The following is a 21,577-nucleotide window of genomic DNA, read 5'->3' on the forward strand; positions in this document are numbered from 1 at the left end:
TGAAAATGACCTAAAAATAACTGGAAACTCGACTTCACACCAACAGTAAATATTTAAATGATCTGCCAGATTCCGCACCCCAGCAGCATTAACTACATGGTTCGCAAGTTATACTGTAAATATATACACACAAAGACACAGAAATACATGCATCTAAATAGGAATCCGTGGCCCACTGCCTCCAGCCAAGGGTTCACCACCCTCTGGCTCATTTAAATGTGGTTAAGGACAGCCATCTCCAACATAATCACTCCAATTACCAAAACAAAGAACCTAACTGGTAGAGCGATCCCACCTCCCCTGGGTTCGACCACCTAGACACACTGCAGGCGTGCCAGGGGCTCAGAGGGCCCTCAATAAATGTTTGATGAATGGAGATGAATGGGCACACATTTCTTAAATATAACAGCATCTATAAAACACGTTTTATGAGAGTGAAGACACTAAATTCTTTCCAACTCTATCATCATCCCACAGCTACTAACTAGGAGCGCAAAGCCAGGCGGCGGCTAAATGTCAAGGAGCAAGCCACCTGCACAAGAGGCAGTGGATGGCCAGTAACCGATCATTGCAGATGAACTGCAGAGGCGGCCATTCATCTAGTACCTGGCAGGGTGCTGGGTGTTTTACATACATTATGCCTCTGAGCCTTCACCAGAGAGGGGATTTCACTCTAAAGATAAACTGGAGGTCAGGAGCAAATTAGGAACTTGACCCCAAGTGAAGCCAATCACTTTACTACAACCTGGTTGTCACAGATAAGTAAGGATTCTGCAACTTGGAAAGAACTGAACACAGGTGAAGGTGGCATCCCCAAATCTAACACTCCCTGAGGTCTCAAGGAAAATGGAAAAATCTTTCCACTCCCAGAGCTTTTCTGGCAGCTAGGAAGTTCTAGTTTCAGCCCCTCCTCTTTTCCCACACTTTTTATTTTACTGAGGGCATTCCACATTATTATAACCAAGACCACACCCACAGCTTAAACCTCCATTTCTTTCATTTTGGCGTCCACCCTTTGACACCAAAACTCTCTCATCTGAGGGGCTTCCATGGTGGCGCAGTGGTTGAGAATCTGCCTGCCAATGCAGGGGACATGGGTTCGAGCCGTGGTCCGGGAAGATCCCACATGCCATGGAGCAACTAAGCCCGTGTGCCACAACTACTGAGCCTGCGCTCTAGAGCCCATGAGCCACAACTACTGAGCCCGTGTGCCACAACTACTGAGCCTGGGCTCTAGAGCCCACGAGCCACTACTACTGAAGCCCGCGAGCCACTACTACTGAAGACGAGCCACAACTACTGAGCCCATGTTCTGCAACAACAGAAGCCACCGCAACGAGAAGCCCGCGCACCGCAACGAAGAGTAGCTCCCGCTCGCCGCAACTAGAGAAAGCTCTCCCCAGCAACGAAGACCCGATGCAGCGAAAAATAAATAAATAAAATAAATAAATTTATTTTTTTAAAAAAGTCTCTCATTTGAGAGCATCCTAGAGAGCGGAACACAGTAAATAAACACCTGGTTACTTTTTCCTCTCCTCCTCAAGTATCGCTGCACACAATTTTAAGTGGCGACTATACATTTTTTTAAGAATTAAAAAAAAAATTCCACCGCCACCCTTGTCTCTCTGGAAATGTTCAAAATGTAAAAATAAATAAATAAATAAGGCGTCATGGGGAATCTGCTTTGAAAGGTGAAAAAAATCACTGCTGTGCTACCCAAGAACCACTTACATGTTCTCCATCTCTGCCACCACCATCACCAGCACGCTGTCAGGAGGCACCAATGAATGTTCTTCTGACTCGGCACAGACCAGGCTAGTTAAGTCCTGTTAGGCCCTATCAACACCCGTCCACATTTTGAAATATCACCTACCCTGAAGGCACTCTAAAATTAGCCTCCTTACCCCTGAGATCTCTAAGCATCTGATATTACAGTACATTAGTAAGACCAAGTGGACATGTACTATTAAAATAAACATTTGCACAGAGAAGACCAAAGCAATTCAAAGCAAGGACACAGGACAGCCCTCAAGCTGGCTCAGAGCTACCTATCGTAGTGAAGTCATAAAGAGGCAACCAACATTTATGTGGAACAGCACAGGCCAGTATTTTCACTGAACAAATACAGTGTTCTTAGACAAAGCATTTTTGCCAGAACGATGCCAAACAAGAGGAACAATAATGACATCGTTCTTCGAAAATGCTTGAAGAAGTTCACACTGATTAAAAATTGTTCCCACACCACTGCAGGGAATATTTCTGCAAGGTGGGATAGTAAGTGCACTTCTCCAAGAGGACATGGCATCATTCTTGGGTGGTTTACAAATCCCTACTGAACGCACATGCAGATGTAGAGTGCTGCGGAGTCCATAGCCAGCCAGACCAGAGGCTCACAATCTGGAAAAGTCTACCTGTGAATGGACAACAGCAACGAGGACTACTCATCACATAAGACAGACACGGCACAAAACTAATCCAAACACAGAGTCTAAGACGAAGGACAAGACAATTCACACCTGGTAAAGCCCTCAGAGCAGACCTCTACCTCAGTTTCTCTATCCCTGAGGAAGAAAGACACTATCATTTTTCCAGTGCCCATTATGAACCAGAACCCCTATACACATAATACTTTTTTTTTTTTTTTTTTTTTGCAGTACGCGGGCCTCTCACTGTTGTGGCCTCTCCCGTTGCGGAGCACAGGCTCCGGACGCGCAGGCTCAGCGGCCATGGCTCACGGGCCCAGCCGCTCCGCGGCATGTGGGATCTTCCCGGACCGGGGCACGAACCCGTGTCCCCTGCATCGGCAGTCAGACTCTCAACCACTGCGCCACCAGGGAAGCCCTACACATAATACTTTTTAGCCCTTATGTCAGTTCTACAGATTCATATTATTATCCCCATTTTATTGGGTAGGAAATCAAGGGAACAGAGAGGTTAAGTGACTTACTCAAGGTCACACAGCTAGGAAGGAACAGAGACAAATTTCATCCGGTGCTTGCGCAACACCCAAAGAGTGCTCCACCCACTACACACCATTTCCTTAAAGACCCAAGCACAAAGAACTGCATGCTCACACAGAAATTCTGAGAAATTCGCATTCCTGATTCTTCAGGAAAAGTAAATGCCTTCTCCCCAGCAAGAATATCCTGTCTGTCTGCCTAACTAGCTATGTAAAATATATTTACATACTTCTAGATAAATACATACACATACCCCCATATACCCATATACCCATAGACATGGCAGCCGAGTTCCTAATTGTTCAAACAGTTCAATGCAATGAAGTTCCGCCATGGTGTGCAGATTTTAATTGCGTTACTTTCCCATATAACTGCATGTCAGAAAGGGAAGGCTGCCAAGTGACAATCTGGCCCAGTGATTCACAGTGTCACACTGACATACCCACTTCTGATACAGGTTGTTTATACTTCCTAGAAATCATTGACTTCATTTAAGAGATAACAGTAAAGGATGTCCCCCAGCAGTGATATGTTTTTTCTCTTGGAATACACTAGCGGCAAATGTCAGGAATTTGGACAAGAAGGGGGATCCTATAAAGTTAAAAGTCCTCGCTCTGTACTCCTCAGACCTTAATGATCATGCTGATAAGGCAGCATCTTAAACACAGATGACTCTCTTTTTCATTTTAAGACTATGCCTTATAAAGTAAAGATCTATTCAAATGAATCACATTAAATCTACTGAACAGGTATCATGGGCTGAGAAAAAATCTAGCCAATTTTCAATTTTTTATGCTTCAAGATTCCCATGTGCTGACTTATTAATGTTTTTCAGATATATTTGACTCAAAAACTTGAAAATTTATTTTTCTGTAGACATCAATACGAGCCATTATAATATGTGTGTGGTCACAGACAAGATGATGTTGCCACCAACTTTTTTACTAAAATGGGGAAAAAGATGATGGGAAGTTGGCAAGAAGGGACAAAGGACCAGGAGGAATGTACTGGGAACATCGGAAATTCACCGTTGAGAAGCTGCTTCAGAGAAGATCGCTAACACTTACCTGTGCTGGGGTCAATTTTGTTAATTGTAGTTGACGTCTAGAAACGGGGTTATGAATATAATTATCATGAAGCAGCAATTGGGCAATCACAATCTAATTAAACCCACTGACTAGATTATCTTGTTTTTCCCTTAATAATCACATAACATTTAACACTTGCTCATTTCAGGACCTATGGGTGATGTTCACTCATTATTAACAAGCTACAGCCACTGGTCAGAGAAGCACTGGGTGAGGGATTCACGTGGGTCAGCCAAGGGGTGGGGAGAAATTTCAGGGGCATCTGAAATCTGTTCTTCAATCCCCCTTCACTGCTCAGCCTCCCAAAATTACTAATGAGAGGCAAAGCCACGGCAGAAGATGGAAAGAATGAGGAGAACTTCCACGCAAGCGTAAGGATACAATTCTGCTTTCTTAAATGGGTGCTATTTTATGTGATCTATATAATGTGCTTTTTCACATTTTAATGCAATCTATCTTGGGAGCGGTGATTTTCTTCTCAGGATAATAGAGGATTCCTCCACCAGGCCTAAATACATAAACTTTACACATTTACCTCCTCCGACATGCTCTAAAGCTCCGTCTCCTCCCTGGCTCTCATGTTGAGTGTGTTCTCAAATTCAATGTCCTGTTCCCAAGTGGACGTCACTGCACCCACAAAGAGACACTGACCCAATTCACCTTCACTTTCTGCAGTGCTCCCGAGGGTAGCCCGGGTAGACTTCTCTTCAAAAATTTAAGAAGATTGAAGGGGCTTCCCTGGTGGCGCAGTGGTTGGGAGCCCGCCTGCCGATATAGGGGGTGCGGGTTCCTGCCCCGGTCCGGGAGGATCCCACGTGCCGCGGAGCGGCTGGGCCCGTGAGCCATGGCCGCTGGGCCTGTGCTCCGCAACAGGAGAGGCCACAACAGTGAGGGGCCCGCGTACCACAAAAAAAATAAATAAATAAAAGAAGAAGAAGAAACATGTAAAGGACTGGTCTCTGAGACACGCTGGTCTGAGGGAGCATCTTAGATGGCTGGGCACTATAGCTCAGGCCAAAGACAGTCCCTGTGGCTCTAAAATGAGAAATTCCATGGGACTTTCCTGGTGGTCCAATGGTTAAAGACTCCGCACTCCCAATGCAGGGGACCAGGGTTCGATCCCCGGTCAGGGAACTAGATCCTGCATGCCACCACTAAAGATGCCGCAACTAAGACCTGGCAGAGGCAAATAAATAAATAAATATTAAAAAAAAAAAAAAGACTCCGTGCTTCCACTGCAGGGGGCATGGGTTTGATCCCTGGTTGGGGAACTAAGATCCCGCATGCCACAAGGTGTGGCCATAAATAAATAAATGAATAAAATTAGAAATTCCACCCACAGGACTGCACGCTTTGGTACAGTTCAATATTACTCTCTTCAACTATGTAGTTATTTTTTTCTGAGCCGTTTTCCCATTAAAGGACTTTATCTAAGAAAACAATGGTTCTTATAAGTTTGGTAGATAATGATACGGATGATGGGTAAAAGTGGGTGACTCTGTGACCTCCTCTAGGACGCTTTAGACACAGGACACACGCTTATCCTCCTACCCAGGTTTTGGGTATGAGTCTGTCTAGGGACAGATGATCACCTGAACAGACCACGGCAAAGTTAAGATTTTTATAAAACCACCACCAGTTGCTTCAAGGTTAAAGAGTCTACTCAGCAATTAACAGCAACCGCCTGTCCTACAGAAAAGCTACTGCCCTGGATATCTGAGGGATATCTGGACCTGCTCCACGGCCCTTAGTACAGCCTGTTACTCTATTAAGGGCATTTGTGGTCATACCTGAACAACAGCTTCCTTACTGTACTGTGATGTTTCAGGGAGGGGCAAATAAAACCAAAACATCCATCATGTCTCCATGATCTAAATAGAGCACATGGTGATCACTAAGGGCGTGGAAGATACTAGCACCCATGCTTTGAAGCGCATCTGCACTATTTTCCAACAACGACCCTTAAGACAGTGGACCTAATTTTCAAATATGTCTCTGTGGCTTTTGAAAACATTTCTCCTGTTTGCAGTAACCAGAGCCAGTACAGGGCACTCAGACTTTCAAAAGGGGCCCTAAGAAGAGAAAAAGTTAAGACACCTTCTCTACTTAAAAAAAAAAGTCATACAGCATTATCTTTCTGCTTGTAACAGGGAGGAGAGCCTTTTAAACAGCCACGTGTATAACTACGTTACACTACTGAACTTGATACAGTACAATTTCTTTTTTAATTTATTCTCTAAATTTCCCCCTACATGGTCTCTTGGGCTTTTCTTTTTTACCATCTCCTCTGTAACTCAGCAGAACAAAGAAAGGGCACTCTTTAGTTAAACACACTTTGTCAAGCTATTACAATAAGTTATATCTCTCATATCAACTAATATATTACAATTAATTTTCCATTAAGCTCAGAGTTCCTTCCAGAACACCAGGATAGACTCCTGGCATAAGCAACTGGAAGAGACAAACCATCCGAAACATAAGCTATTAGCAAACTAAGTAATAGCCAGAGCCAGTTCCCAGAAGCTGAGAGCCAGGAGGTGGTCCCCCCATGTGTGCATCCTGGCTCCCCCATTACACAGCTCCATGAAACTTGGGTAAATTACTTCCCCGACTTCAGCTTTCTCTACCGTAGGAAAAGTCCCTGGTTCATATTAAATGTTAAACAAATGTTACCTAGTATTAATATTAACTATGAGTCACTCCAAGAAGGGAAATAGCGTTCTGTTAACGGTTTATGTGATATTCCCACTCTATAGAGGAGTTGGCAGAATTTTTTGATGAAGCAATCATATTTAATCTCCTTATGGAAGGTCTTCTTACCCAACATCAGAAGGGACGATACTCAGTTGACAGCAGAAGAGGGGGAGAAGTTTTTTTTTTATTGAAGTATAGTTGATTTACAATGTTGTGTTAATTTCTGCTGTGCAGCAAAGCGACTCAGTTACATACATATTTACATTCTTTTTTATATTCTTTTCCATTATGGTTTATCCCAGGAAATTGGATATAGTTCCCTGTGCTATACAGTAGGACCTCATTGCTTATCCATTCTAAATGTAATAGTTTGCATCTACTAACCCCAAAGTCCCAGTCCATCCTTCCCCCGAGGGGGAGAAGTTCTTGTAGCTGAACTTTGACATTCAAATGAAAACGGTCTCTTCCACCCAGATCCCTTTGCCAGTTATCATTATGAAATACTAATTAACAGTCTTCAGTGAAGACCATTTAAGTTAGAAACCATTGAAGAGAAAAGATTCTGCATGATAAGTACTTGTTATTGAAATCTTTACATAATATCTAGCTGGTATCTATGTTTTGGCCATCTTCAGCCGATAACCCAGTGTTCAAATTTTACCCCACGTGTAGGACCCCCAGATCAGGTCCAATCTGGGTTGGGTAATTGATGTGGGATTGCTGACTAACTGGTCACACAGAGGGATGATGTAATTACAGATTAGAATAGCTAAACGTTCTGGACCACGGTGGCCTTATTTTTGATTTTAAAATGCCAAGATTGGATTGACAGACCAGCCTGTGATGCACGGCTCCAGCAAATGGCTTAATTCCAAACTGGACACAGGTAGTCATCACGGTCTATGCCTTTCCCCTCCGAAGTAAGCACATCTTCGTTCCTCACTTCTTCTAACACCCAGGGCGCAGGTAGAGAAGCTCTATGGATAACCTTAGCAAGGACTATCACATGTTCTGCCCATTAATAATGCAACTACTTTCTGCTGTGCTCTATTCTCTACTTTGCTCCTTTTCCAGGAAAATCTCCACCTAACTCTACTTACTTAATCAGCTCCTGCAAGTTTCCATCTGCCCTTTGGCAGCAACGCCGTATTTGTAACCCCAAAGTCACATAAATTGTCTCCCAAGCCCAATTCTATGTTTTACAATAAGAACTGACCAAAGAATGTGGGTCTGAACACTGGTCTTCATATTTCACATGCAATAGGTACTAAATTACAAGGTCTTTTTTCACTTGCTTTATTGTTTTCTTAAAAGCAATGCCTTTCTTCCTGTAGGCTCTTCCCAGTGGACAGACCTCTTCTCTTCTGACTTGTCAATCATTCTCCTGCCTCTCTTCTCCTCTTCCTTCTCCCATCCGAGCAGTCTCTCCATCCCAGCAAATTTCCACCACGTAATTATGGCAATGCTTTAGCTTACTTTTCTGTTAGCTTAACAACCCTATTTTCTACTTGTGCTGAAAAATGCTACTGTTTGCTTTTCTGATGGGCTAATCCGTGTATCCAACTTCCCCTACCATGATAGCAGCTGGAGCACTGATTCACAGGTGCCTTCCAAAGCTTTTCATTAGCAATAGAAATGAGATGGTTTAGAAACCCATTTCTTAGTCTGCAGGTGAGTATTGGAACCTCTGTGTAGCAAACATCTTTCAATTATCCCACATTGTGCCCCTACACAATTATTTTCTGCCTAATAAGTACAATGGTATAGGCACATTTGTCCCGTTAAAAGGGAGAATGTTCCCTCCAAGGAGATCAGCACCCTGCCTTTCCCCCACCCTCTCTGGCTTTACCAGCTCAAGAGAAAAGCACTCAGCTGACATGAGCAAAACTGAAGGACAGTGACTCTCCCTTCTTAAATCTCAACAGGGAGGAGAAGAATTCCAAAATGTGAAGGCCTTCGCTCGTGTTGTGGTTCGACTGGCCAGACGAGGGCTTAGGGAGCGAACTGGCCTTCCCCAGCCAGGCTGTGTGGCAGCTAAGCTGCTCCACAAATCCTGGGCTTCAATACTTCTGACACAGTTGTCTCGCCGGGGCCTCGAGCTCCTTTTGTACTCAAACCAATCTGAATCCAAAGATAAGCCTTGCCTACTCATCTCGGACAAATGCTTAATTTCCTACTAAGTGATCCTAACACATTTTCATCAGGACCCACTGGTTGCCTGTGGAATTTTCCCCATCTCTCCTTGCATGGTCTTTGTGAAAAGTCTACTCGAAAGCCTGGCAAGTAACTTTCTGAATTAAGCAGTCTTCAAGGATTTATTTTTTGAACAAATAAGGACCTCCCCACCTTCCCTTCACCCTCTGGAGCAGGCTCTGCTCTCTCAATGAAGTTGGGGGTAAGCTGTGGACAGAGCCGGCAGAAGTGCTTTCTTAATATTCAGAAGCAACACGCAGTGAACTAAACAAGCAAACACATGAAAGCAAGGAAATCAACACCAAAATACCCATGACCTGGCACAAAAAGAAACCTTCCCTCCAAGAATAATGCAAGAAAAAAACCCTCTCCGGCTACGAATTAGGCAAGAAAGCTTTGAAGACACCAAGTCACGTGCTCACCAAAATTAAAAGACAATGCACTTGCAGGTGAACCATATGGGTAACCTCTCAGCCCACACTACTCCTCTGCCTCTTGTCCTTCCAAGCCCTGAAAAATCCAACTTGGTGTTGGAGCCACAAATCCCAAGACTACAAACCCTATGTATACACCAACTGATAAGGACAGGATCCCTTAGAAAGTAGATATATTTTACAATAGCATTTCTGAGCAGAAAATGTAAATTGCTCAGTGTGTGCAGTTCTCCAGATACAAAGTTCAAGGGGACAAAAGATTCAAAAGAGCTTCCTAATAAACTGTCAATGCAACCTAAATTCATAAAAATCCATTTTCCTTCACTTGCAAACTTCTCCTCCTAGGTTTTATAAATCCCAGAGACAGTTCCATTTAGGATTATCTTCTCTCCAATGCCCCCCCCTATTTTTTTTTTTTTTTTCCTTCCTCAGTACTGGCATGCAAACCATGCTGTTTTAACTTCTTTCCTGTTCTCCCAGTTCTTCTGGAACATTTTATTTTCGACAGTCAACTCATCTGGAGGAATGCCACACTGAGGTCCAACTGTTTATAGCGTTAACTGTGTTTCTGCCAGAAGTCCACATCCAGCCCTACCTTCTCCAGACTGCCTCCTAGATTAAGAATTTATGCTTTCGTTTGGAAGAAGCTTAGAAAATGTGGAAACTTCCAAACATCACTCTTCTTCTTTACAAAGTTACTCTCACTTGTCTAAGAGGAATCAGAAATGGAAACCTGTCATCACCCTTCTTCAAGTACTGTCCCATCCCTCTCTCATGGTTAAATGTTGCACGTGCTGTTCAAACGGCATTTTAAGGATGACTTCATGTCTACTGGGGCATGGGAAATAGCTAGCCATGGGTCTGCGAGAGAGAACTGGACCTCAAGAAGATACACAGAGGGCACATTTTTGGATGAGTCTGGAACACTGGCAAGCCACCAGTCATCGTTTTAGACTCGATTTCACTCTCTTGGCCATTCATCAGTATTACAAAATGGCATCTCTGCAAGAAGCCAACTGAAATCTGTACCAGGTTGCAAAACAGATCCTCGGAGTCCAATTGTGGGCACTCTGGTAAGTTGCAGTAGACCCAGACAAACTTCCAAAGAAGGGCATTTGAAAAGGACTCCCCAGCCCTGGATGACAGAACTACAGAGAGGAGGACAATTAGAAGAAAATCACAGCTACAGACCCAAGAGCTAAAAGTCCCATGAACAGAATTGGCCTCTGGCGCGTATCACTTCTATGAATGACCGTGCTCGGCCCCAGGCTCCCCAACATGCTACACTCAGCTACCAAAAATCAATACTCCTGCCCCACTAGCGTGGGATTTCAGGGTTTCTCAGACAGCCTTGCACTCTGGAGAGGAGAGTTGGTGTTTCACAAACCGCTACAATCATGGGCAGTAGGGCAGTGGAAAGGGCACTGGACTGGGAGCCAGCCGACCTAAGTTCTAGGCCTGGCTTTATTACAAATGAACTCTCTGACCTGTGCAAGTCACCTCACGTCTCTCTGCCAGTTTCCTCCTCAGTACAATGCAGGGGGAAGGGCAGATGTGAAGGAGATGATCTCTCTAAGGCACAAAAAAACTAGCTTCTCAATGAAAAGTTCTGAAAGGTGACTATCAGACACTTAATATTCATCATTTAGGGTGTTACCAAGTAGTCAATTTTTAAATGATTTTTATGTTAATTTCTACTTGGGAAATAATATATTTGTCCATAACCCCCCAAATCTCAGCTTAATTCCAATGTTCCCCGGAGTTCTTTCATAATACAATCAATGCCTCTTTTCTTTTCCTCTCTTATTTTTTTAAGCAACCTTCCCCAAACTAAGACTTGTGCTATTAAAAGAGCTTAGAACTTCCCATTTCCTTGCTAGGGCTAAAATTAAACTGTCCATTCCTTAGGGCCCAACATAACATCTGCCAGATGTCTTGGCGTATCACACAAGAAGAGGAATTTTCTTCTAACATTATCTACTTTCCTCTCTGTTTGCTCATAATCAATTAATAGGTCACCAACACCCAGCTAATGTTTCCCTCAAAGCCACCAACTTCCTAAGTATGTGAACTTCAAAAGATGCTTGCTTTCACATACACACACACACACACACACACACACACACACACTCTCTCTCTCACAGACACTTGATTTTTTTTTTCAGCTCACTAGATTTTAGTAATAGACACTGGAAATATTTCCTCCACTTCTTCTGAATTTCTTAGTTTCCATATACCAATATCCAATCATACACCCATGTCAGGTCCTTTCCAATCTTAGTTCATTATTTATATATTTCCTAATTTGTGAGTTTGGCATTCATTGTGAAATATCCTCTCTATTCCCCAGCCATCAACTTGAAACATTCAATGAAGCTTTGTCAGTGTTCTGTCCCATGAGGCAGTGAACTATAAGTCTGATAAAGGACATACCACAAAGAAGATAAGTAAGGTTACCTTAACCAAGAAACCTCAATACCAGGAAAGAATCCAAGATAGACTAGACCCTATTAAACTCCATCACACTGAAAACGGGACTCTTTCCCAAGGCAACTTTACCATTCTTTCAGGAAAACTGACCACAAGTACTTTAAAGTCCATTAGTACAGTTGGATTTCTTTTTTCCCCTACTGTCTTCCAGAAGACTCATTAGAAAGAAAATTTTTTTTAAAAAAATATATATATATATACACACACATATATATGCAAAATAATTATTTCATCTAAAAGTTGTCTCCAACTGCAAAGAGTAAGGAAAAAAACAAATCCTGGAGGAATGTGATCAATGAATTAGATGGACATAAATCTACTATGAGAAGGATTATGGAATCCGAAGACCACAAGAATGTTCTTTATGGCAGTGTGCGTCACAGCTCACATGTACTTCTCCAGAATGATTTCTCTCTGTGATATATTAGAACAAATTAGGTAAAAACTTGCCTAACGAGCCTCATCAACTTGACGTCTCAAAAACAAAAAGGATCTCTGAGCTTTGACATCAAATGAGAAGGTTCCATTGGACACTTTTTATTTCTCTCATAGTGGTTTATCCTAAATACTTGTCCCATTTCAAATGCATATATCTAGAAAAATGCAAGAAACCATGTCTTGAATATAATGGTACTTCTCATGTTGGTGAAGAGCATCAGAGATGGATGTGTCTCTTAGGTAACCAGTTAGAACACATTCTCAAACTCCAAAATGCCTCTTAGATACCTAATTTTTTCCCTCCAGAAAACCTCAGCTCTAAGGCTGAATATCTGGTTGCAAAGTAAAAACTATGAGTCAAAAAACCTGGTTGCTGGACTGGCAACGAGTGTGTCAGCTTTTTTCCCTACTGAAAGAAGTAATTAACCAGATTTCCTGGTATCAACATCAACAACAAAGACATCATGTAGGTTTGCTTCAAGATCAACTATAATGTACTTATGTTTACATAGACATATATGGTTAATTAGATGCAAAACTATCTGGTAATTACTTCCCCAAATAACTCTTTTTATCCCATTGCATTTGAACTTCCGAGTTTGAATATGTAGCAAATACGTACATGCATTAGTAATTTTAAATATAACACTGCTGACATTCTACTTAAGAGCAAAAGTAATGGTATCAAAGAGTAACATTCAATAAATGAATAATGAAAGGTATGATTCCAAGTAAGATTTTTTAAGTGCTCTTGGAAAGCCCTAGATTTTTAATAAAGAAGCAGAGCTCTGAAGAGAAGTATTTTTAAATGAGCATACACATCAAATGCAAATCTTGAAAACCATACATCTTCGTCTGCAAAAACAGGGTTTTACTTCATTGACCATGGACAACTATTAGCTAAAAAAACCATGTATTTCTCCTCTCCTTTCACACCCGTCAGAAGAACAATAACCCTCAATTAATGACACAACAGTTTGGTTTGAAAAATGTGATGTTGTCATATACAGCACTGAGCATTTACTGAATGACACTGCTCCCAGTTACTCAACAGAATATAATTACATCTGGAATCTAAAAACCACCTCAATCTGCACCAAAAATACTGTGGACATAAAGAACTTTACACACACACAAATCTGACACATAATGAGAAAGCAAAGCAAGAAAAAAGCTGGTATAAGTCGCTCACCAATGTGTTCCTTATTTCTGTTGAAGCTGGTACCTTGCTATATTTCTCCTTAGTTGAAAACGAGGTCCAATCAGCCTCCTTACAATATATTATTAATTGGTTCTGAATCTCCTCCAAGTTTTCATTCCACTGTGGAGCCTTCCTCACCTATCTTCAAGAGTCCGTCTAAAATTCTTCCAACATCTTCCCTCATCCTCAAGATGGCTACCTTACCTAATGGAAAAGCAACATCTTCATGGTTGGCTTTTATAAATTCCTCAAGCATTTCAGGATTTAGTTCTTTACTTGGATCAATTACATACATTCTCTAGAACTAATCTGTGAAGAACTCCAATCAGTGTGTGTGTGGACTGGGTAGGTTTGGGTCCTTTCTTCAAATCATCCTCACAAAATGTCTTCCTCTAAGACTAATAAATTCCTCCCAATTAGAAAGGTGAAGCTACCTGGACAGAAGGTTTTCTCAACTGACATAATACTTTAAAATTTTGTTTCCATAGTGACATTGTTAAGAAGACATCTGATATTTCTGAAGACTTAACAATACTTGAGAACACAGAGAAAAACAGCAGAATGGAAGGGAAGAGGGAAAACAAAGGAGCTAAAAGAAGGCCTAATACACAAATGGAGCATCTTGAAAAGAAATGTAGACCTTCAAGAAACTGGTGTCAGCCAGTCTTAGAGTTCCTCTGAGATCTTGCAGGATTTGCTGTTGCTGCTGTTGTTTTGCAGAAATCAACCCCAACCAGACAATAAAGTCTTGCAATGCATCAAAACATGATGATAACCAAGCCCCAGAACTCCAAAAATCTCAGCTCAGGGCCACCACCATCTTCACAATGAGGAAATCACATTTCCTGGCGACTTGCAGGAGACCTGGAGCAGCTTAAAGTTGTGTGAAGACCTCAGTGGAAAAATGTTTAAGGTTTTCCTTGCCTTTCCCGAAGGAGGTCAAAACCCTCAGGTCCACTCAAAAGGAGAGAAAAAAAAATTCCAAAAGTTTACTTTAAATTGGCAACAAACGCCTCCATAACTTGTGAAAGCACTCCTTAGGTGGGAGGAAAATGCGAGCAGCCCTTCCAAGCCCCTCATTTCCTTGCATAATGAACAGATAGTGAGGAGCCACCACAAGATTCACCCCCTGGAAAGGGAGAAGGAGAAGGCTGGCAGGCCTCCTCCTCCAGCCATCACCCACAGAGCTTCAAAATGGAGACATCCATAATTTTATAAACACTTCTCAGCTTTGTCTCCTGGAAACCCGCTCTCCTCCATTTTCTGGTGGAGTTACAACATGACACGGGCTTACCTGACTCAGTTCCCAGCTCTCAACCAAACTAGTTACTTCCTCAAAAATCCTGCAAGCCACCTCCAGAAACAAAACCAAAGCAAACCAAACAGCCAACACAGACACTCAGACACAGCCCCCCGGGAGCCCTGGGAGAAAGCCCCAACTGGTTGGTCTTTTCCCATCCCAGACGCGTGCTTAAAAATGAAACTTTTTTTTTTTTTCAGTAGGGGAGGAATATAAAAGGAACTCCAGGCAGCCTCCCTCCCTCTCTGTAGGTTAGAAGCTACAATGAAAAGAAAATGAGGGTTCCTCCAGGAATGGTGAAAAGCCTGGAGAATGAACGTGAGAAGAAGCTTTGTGTTTTGGAGTCTGGACTGGAACCAAAGCAGACAGCTTGCAAATGGAGGACAGGGAGATAAAGAAAGGGAAAGAGAGGGGCTGCTCCTCTGGTGGGCGGCTGCGGCTTCCCCTCGCGCCTGGAAGGAGGACAGACCCCTGGGAACTGCACCAGGAGTCAGGCGACCCCCAGGCCCCTGCTTGGGGTCTTTTCTCCCGTCCTCCGAGGAGAGCCAAGCGTGTGTAATGGCTTCTCCTCTCCAGAAACCGTTGTCCTCCTCCACCAGACGCTTCTGAACCCCCAGCCTGGAGACAGCTCCTAGCTGCTCCTGAACCTGCGCCCCCCAGCCGGCCGGCGCCCCCCGCTCCTCGCCTATCTGCTCACCGGCAGCACCGGCAGCCGCCGCCGCCGCCCCCCGACACATCCCGACCCCGCATCCCAACTTCGGGGAGAGAAGAGAGCGAGCCAAATACCTGAGGAAGAGGGGGGTGCCAATCCGCACGGCTTTGCCATCGGGCTGGGGACAAGCAGACAGAGAGGGGGAAAGGAAGGAGAGGGACAGAGAAAGAAAGAGGTCAACCCGCTCAGGTCGGGGCGGCCGGGAGCGCTCCCTCCTCTGCCCCTCGCTCTTTCCCTCTGGCTCTCGGCTCAGGTCTCCCCGACTCCCGCCCTCCGCCCCCCTCTCTGTCCCTTACTCCTGTGCCCACACCAGGAGCATCCGTCCTAAGGCTCCAGCTCTCTCCTCACTCATCTTTTATTTTCTCTTCTCTCCATAGAACTACACGAAATTAATTAAGCCACAGCGCTCCGCTCCCCCCCGGTAGAAGGAGCAGCCAGCAGGAAAAGCACAGCCACCTCCACCGCCACCGCCACCACCACCTTCTCCTCCTCTTCCTCCCTCGCTTCTCCTCCTCCTCCTCTTCCTCCTCCCCCTCCAGCTCTCTCTCCCTCCTCCTCCTCCTCCCCCCCCTCCTCTTCTCTCTCGCTTCTTCTCTTCCAACAGCCAGTCCATGCAGGGGACTTCCTCTCCTCCCCGCTCCACCAACCCTCCTTGGCCGAATGAATGAGCGCGTTTGTGCTTCCACCACCCCGTGCTCTCCTCCCCGCAGCACTCGGACCACCCCGAGGTGCTGGTTAATTGCAGTAACTTACTGAAGAAGCGTCCCGGCGCCGGGAGGTGTTTCGGGTTCTCCAGCCCCACCGCCTCCTTATCCTTTTTCTCTTTCTCCTCTTCCTGCTCGGGTTATTGTTGTGGAAGTTGTTTGGGAGTCTCATGTGCTTCTGCCGGGTCTCAGCAATGGAGGATCGCCATCTTCCCTGCCTTCCTCGGCTCTTCAGACTCGCTGCAGCTGCAGATGACCTGAGATATCCGTCTCTCTCCCTCTCCCTCTCTCTCCCTCCCTCCCTCTCCCTCTCACTCTCTCCCTCTCTCTCTCTCCTCTTCTCTCTCCTCTCCCTTTCCCTCGCGCGCTCTCTCTCTCTCCCTCTCCCTCCCTCTGTGTCTCTCTCTGAATAATGAGCAACCAGAGGGAGAGAGAAAGCAAGACAGAAAGAGAGAAGGCAGACAATCTTCTCCTGCCACACAAAACGCCGGAGCACCAGGGGGTGCGCGAAGCCTTTCTAATAACAACAACAACGCGCAGGAGAGAGAAAGAAAAAAAGAAAGAAAGAAAGAAAGAAATGAGGAAAGGGCTGGAGGGGGGGGGGGGAAGGAAGAATTATCCAAGAGCTGAGAAGAGCAGGAGAAGGTGGAGGAGATGCTGAGGCTGCGGTTGCTGTCCCCCCCCCGCCCGCCCCCCCCCCCCGCGCTGAACCCCAGAAGGAGGCAAGGTGGTTGCAAAGTTAAGGCTGGGACATTGTCTTTGTCACTCAGAGCAACACAGAGCCAGGCCAGTGAGACGCGAGAGGAGGCGGTGGCGGAGGACGAGGTGGTGGTGGAGGAGGAGGAGGAAGAGGAGGAGAAGGAGGCAAAGGAGGAGGAGAAGGGGAAGAGGCAGATGAGATGAATAAAGACCTGCGGAGAAGGCGGTGCGAGGAGCGCGGCGGCCGGGCTGAGGCGTGCGCGCTCGCGTCCCGGAGGCGCCCGGCCGCCCCGGCCGGCAGAGGAAGCCCCCAGTGAGGACCCTGCCCGGTCGCTCATAGCGCTCCCACCATCAGCCCTGCCCGAGGCGCCGAGCCCCGGCCCCAGAGAGTCCCTCACACGCATCCATCTAGAGGCCAATCTTTGCAAAGAACACACATTGGGAACTAGAGGTTGCAAGTCTAAACCCAGATCAACCACGTGGGGCTTTTTAATCCCTTTCCAGCTTGCGGTGTATCTCCAGTGAAAAGCTCAAATTGTCCATTACTGACACGTATTTTGAAGTCTTCTCCTCCGAAATAAAGGCTCGTTGTGCATTTTATTTCTTTTCTGATATGGTAAGGGAAGGTTGAGGGAGGAAAGAACCCATCATTCTGAGCCTCGGAACCACCACTTTCTTTTCCTAACTTGTGAAGTGTTTTGACGGCGCACCAAAACGGGGGGGAAAAAAAAGCCTACTTAAATAACTTTACACTCTCCAGCCCCGCGTTGCTTGCACTTTCTGGCTGATCATCCAAAAGCTCGGAAAGTAACAATCAGAGCTCCTAATGATAAGGTGTCATGGTGTTGAAGACAAGAGAGCCAAGATGAAGCTTTCACACCTTGAATTTTTATTTAGTGTAATTTCCCACAAATCGTTCTGAACTGTTTATTTTGCAAAGGAGTGGGTTTACCCTCCTCTCTCACTAGGTCTAATGTCTCCTAAGGCTTTAATCTGATGGTGGGGAGGGGGCGGGGGGTGGTGCCTACAGTATAAAAAAATCAATATAGCAAGTCAGAAGCAATTGAAGTTCAAGGGCATGGGCTGCTTGTACCATTTCTATTTCTCGCATCCTCGAGCTGGACATCAACAGCCTCGGGAGAGAGAAACACGCAGCGCGCGGGGCAGAGACCTTAATTAAAGTTTCTTTTGTCCGCGTCTGAATTGGGGGATGTTGCTGGATTCCTTTGCATTGGGGAGCGCGCATCCGGTGGAAAGGCGCGGTGGGGAGGATCCAGAGCAAGACTGTCCTCTGTAATACTCACTACCTCCCCCGCAAACCCAACAACAGTCCGGGAAGATATCCCTGTAAACCCACACAATGAAGGGGAGGAGGAGACGCGCGCGGAGTTGGTTCCCACCAGACAGCGGGGTTTTATAAACAGATCGGAATCCTTTTCCAAGCTTTTCCCCAATCGTTTATTCCGGGGCAGAATCTCTCACCCAGAGACACGATTTCACCCCCTTCCAGTCAACACTTCCTGCCCTTTTCTCCTCCCACTCACATTGAAAAGCTTGGGAGCCCTAAAAGGGTGTTGATGGCGGGGGTGATAAATAAATAAATAAATGACACTCTACGCGTGCGGTGGAGGAGAAAGGAGGGGGAGGGAGAGGCAAAGCGAGGAGAGGGAAGAGAAAAAGTAGGGAGAGGAGAACCAAGAGGAGAAAGCTCAGAGGCGAAAGGGAAACAGTAGTCAAAGCAAGAAGAGAAAGAAGAAAGGAGAGAGGAGGACGGTAAGGCTGTTCAGGACTGAAATGACCCTGGTTTTGAACAGACTTGGGAGGACTCCCAGTCCAGGTGCCTGGAAGGACTTGGGGATAGTCCTTCTGCCCCGAGCTCCTCCCCCACCCCACCCCCGGGACCCCAGGGGTGTCTGAGCCCTGGCCGCCGCTCCCCCATAAATTCCTCGTGGCACCGAGAGGAAGCACGCCAGGTCTCCGCCGTCCCTTCACTGCCCCGGCTGATAATTTACCTCTTTGTCTTTAATAAAAAGCTGACTTTTTCTGTCAAGCTCTGCACCGGGAAAGTAACAATCGTATTTCAGGTTGAAAGCTTCTATTACTGCTGGGTTTTGGAGGCTGTGATAAAATCTTCATCGACGTGAAGGTTCCTTCTGGTTGGCTTGGGTCGGAAGTCTAAGATGGGGGCCGCCCTTCCCCGGGGGCAGGGGGGCAGGGGCGCGGGGAACCCGGCGGTGCGGAGGGAGGAGGAAGCGACGAGGTCAGAGGCAACCCAAGACTCCTGGGGCACCAAAGGGCTTCCCGCAGTCGGGGAATGAGCCCTGGGGAGGAGCCTTTCGCGAGAACGTGAGCGCGCCCCAACACGCCTGAGACCTCATAAACCCACTTGGCAAAGACCGGGGAAGCGGCTGGCGGACCGACTGCGGTGAACTCAAGAAATTAACCTTGCGCTGCAATTAAACGGGCTGCCGCCCTTTCAGACTCACCTCGAGCGACCGTGATAGCTCCCGAACCGGCCGCGGGGGGACCTGGCTCCTCCCTCCCGTCCCAGGAGAAGAGGACAAAAAGGGGAGATGGACTTGGAGATGGCCCCGCCCTTCAAACGCTCCAATCCTTGGAAACTAAACCTCCTCTCCAAGCCTCCACGTCTAGAAGGGACAAAGGCAGCGAGGAGATCCAGAGACCGATGGGGGAGATAGGTGGCTTTCGGGCTTCTCAAGTGGGTGCTTTGGGCGAAAGGTACAATGGCCGAGTTTCCATTCCAAATACAGGATAGTCTTTAGAAGACCATCTTCTGGTTTAGAAGCAAATTGACTTACCAAAGCCGTGAAGCAAACTACTGCAAAACTCCCGCATTGCCCTGCTTTTTGAATGTGGAGGGCTAAAATTTCAGTTAACGATGCCATACACAAATTTTTCGACTTTTTTTGAAGTCACACGTGTCTTAACTATCCATCTAAGATAATTGAAAGAAATTAACATGAAAGAAATAAGCATGGTGGGGGAGTGGGCTTTTTGTTTGCCTGCTTTTTTTTATAGAGGGTAGCTTTCTTTCAAATGATAAGAAGGCATTTGGATAAATAAAAGCTAGGTCACTCAAGGAAAGTGTGTGGCTGAAGGTTTTAGTGAAAACCTTGACAAACTTGGCGCTTAAGTAACTGTAATTATGCTTTGCCATTAGCGGACCATTAAGATATACAGGAGAAAGTTCACACCTCCTGCTGTTTCATTCCCTAAGAATATTCACAAAGATAATACAAGCCTCGTTGGGTTATCTTCTCCAGCAGGAGGGTTAATTTCTAAAAATTTTAATTAAAATGGAAAAGCTTAGGTTTTGTACACAGGCAACAATGTGAGGCAAGTCTCGTGGGGACACATTGGCTTTGTGAAATTTGCCTTTTGTTACTGTACCCTATGCCATTATTCCCCTGGAGTCATATGGGATTTCAAGACTTTGTTAATGTTCCAGGAAGTATGAGTACGTGGGAAGTCTGGACTTTCTTCTCCCTTATCATGGGTGACTGGCATACAGACTCCTCATAAAGGGAAATTATGGCTCATCAAAAGAGTGACTTTATGAGCATTAATAGAATAATAAATCTTGCAATTTTAGTTCAAGAAACAGTGGAGTCCTATAATCAGAGTGACCCATGCAAATATGATCCACTTTCTTGCCCAACTCTAGCAGGATAGGGATAGTCTATAAATCATTTTGGTTTTTAAAGGTTAGGAAAGGAAAGTGCCCAGACCTCTCAAAAGTGTTTATGGGGGGAAAGAGGACTTCTTTCCCCTACAGGAAGGAATCATGGAAAGAAGGAAGAGTTGGTCCAGAGGCTACATTAAAAAGATAGAATTTCAACTGAAACAAGAGTGAATAGATGTTTTAATGTCATGGTTTCAATATTTACATTATATCATATAAAAAAGGAAAAGTCCTGCTTCCTGAAAACTATGCAAAAAAAATTTCCAGTTTATAATCCCACTTTCTAAATTCCAGTTGGAAAACTGTTCAGGCTGATGATTTTAGCAAAACAAGGAGTAGATGAATAGAGAGTATGGCTTTTTCAGAAGTCTTAATTATTCCGGCTTTAAACATTTGACCACACACCTCTTGAACTTGGTGGTATTTTCCTTCCCATGTAAAACTAATTTCCCATGCCATCCAATATAGTCTTTTTACTATTTGAGTTATTTTCAATGGGCTATTTATTTTGAATTTTTGAGATCTTTTACTGTTGTTGGAAATGACTAGTCCTTGAAAAGTTTTTTTTTAAGACTTCAAATTGGATAATTATGGACTCTCCAGATATCAAAAAAGTGAAGTCACTAACACACCTTCTTTCTGATCCCTTACCGAAAAATCAGTATATTTTCATAAACCCAAACCTAAACATATGTAACTAGTTGACTAGTGTCCACGCCTAGGCAGAAGTGACTGAAAGAAGACAAACGTGGATAATTCATGATTCTGAACAGCTCCCAAAGGAAGAGAAATTGCGATAACTTATATTAAACTTCCCCTGTGTGAATCTTTCTGTGCATACCTTTGGGTACCAAAGAAGATGTTTCAATAGCAATGTTCTAAAAAAAAAATTTTTTTAAGTCTTTTGCCCATAGGTAGAAGTTAAATTTACAGTTCTATCAAACTAGTTACTGTAATAATG

The 21,577-nt window shown here is 44.9% G+C and overlaps 1 protein-coding gene and 1 pseudogene across 13 annotated transcripts in view; one reads left to right on the forward strand and one right to left on the reverse strand.

Moving 5' to 3' along the window:
• The window catches only part of ZNF462 (zinc finger protein 462), a 145,352-nt gene extending 125,836 nt beyond the window's left edge, over positions 1 to 19,516 (reverse strand). For 4 of the 13 annotated variants that reach the window (XM_067743741.1, XM_067743740.1, XM_067743739.1 and 1 more), the window contains exon 1: positions 16,264 to 17,641. The gene's annotated coding sequence lies outside the window, so the exon portion shown is untranslated. Of the gene's footprint in view, positions 1 to 13,489; positions 15,422 to 15,584; positions 16,025 to 16,263; positions 17,655 to 19,399 lie in introns of those variants that run through there. The other 9 variants (XR_010944924.1, XR_010944923.1, XM_067743728.1 and 6 more) reach the window with 8 other exon arrangements.
• On the forward strand, positions 17,114 to 19,893 carry LOC137228326 (uncharacterized; annotated as a pseudogene).
• Positions 19,894 to 21,577: the final 1,684 nt, after the last annotated feature.

This window comes from Pseudorca crassidens, chromosome 7 (assembly GCF_039906515.1).
Source record: "Pseudorca crassidens isolate mPseCra1 chromosome 7, mPseCra1.hap1, whole genome shotgun sequence".
Taxonomy (NCBI): domain Eukaryota; kingdom Metazoa; phylum Chordata; class Mammalia; order Artiodactyla; family Delphinidae; genus Pseudorca; species Pseudorca crassidens.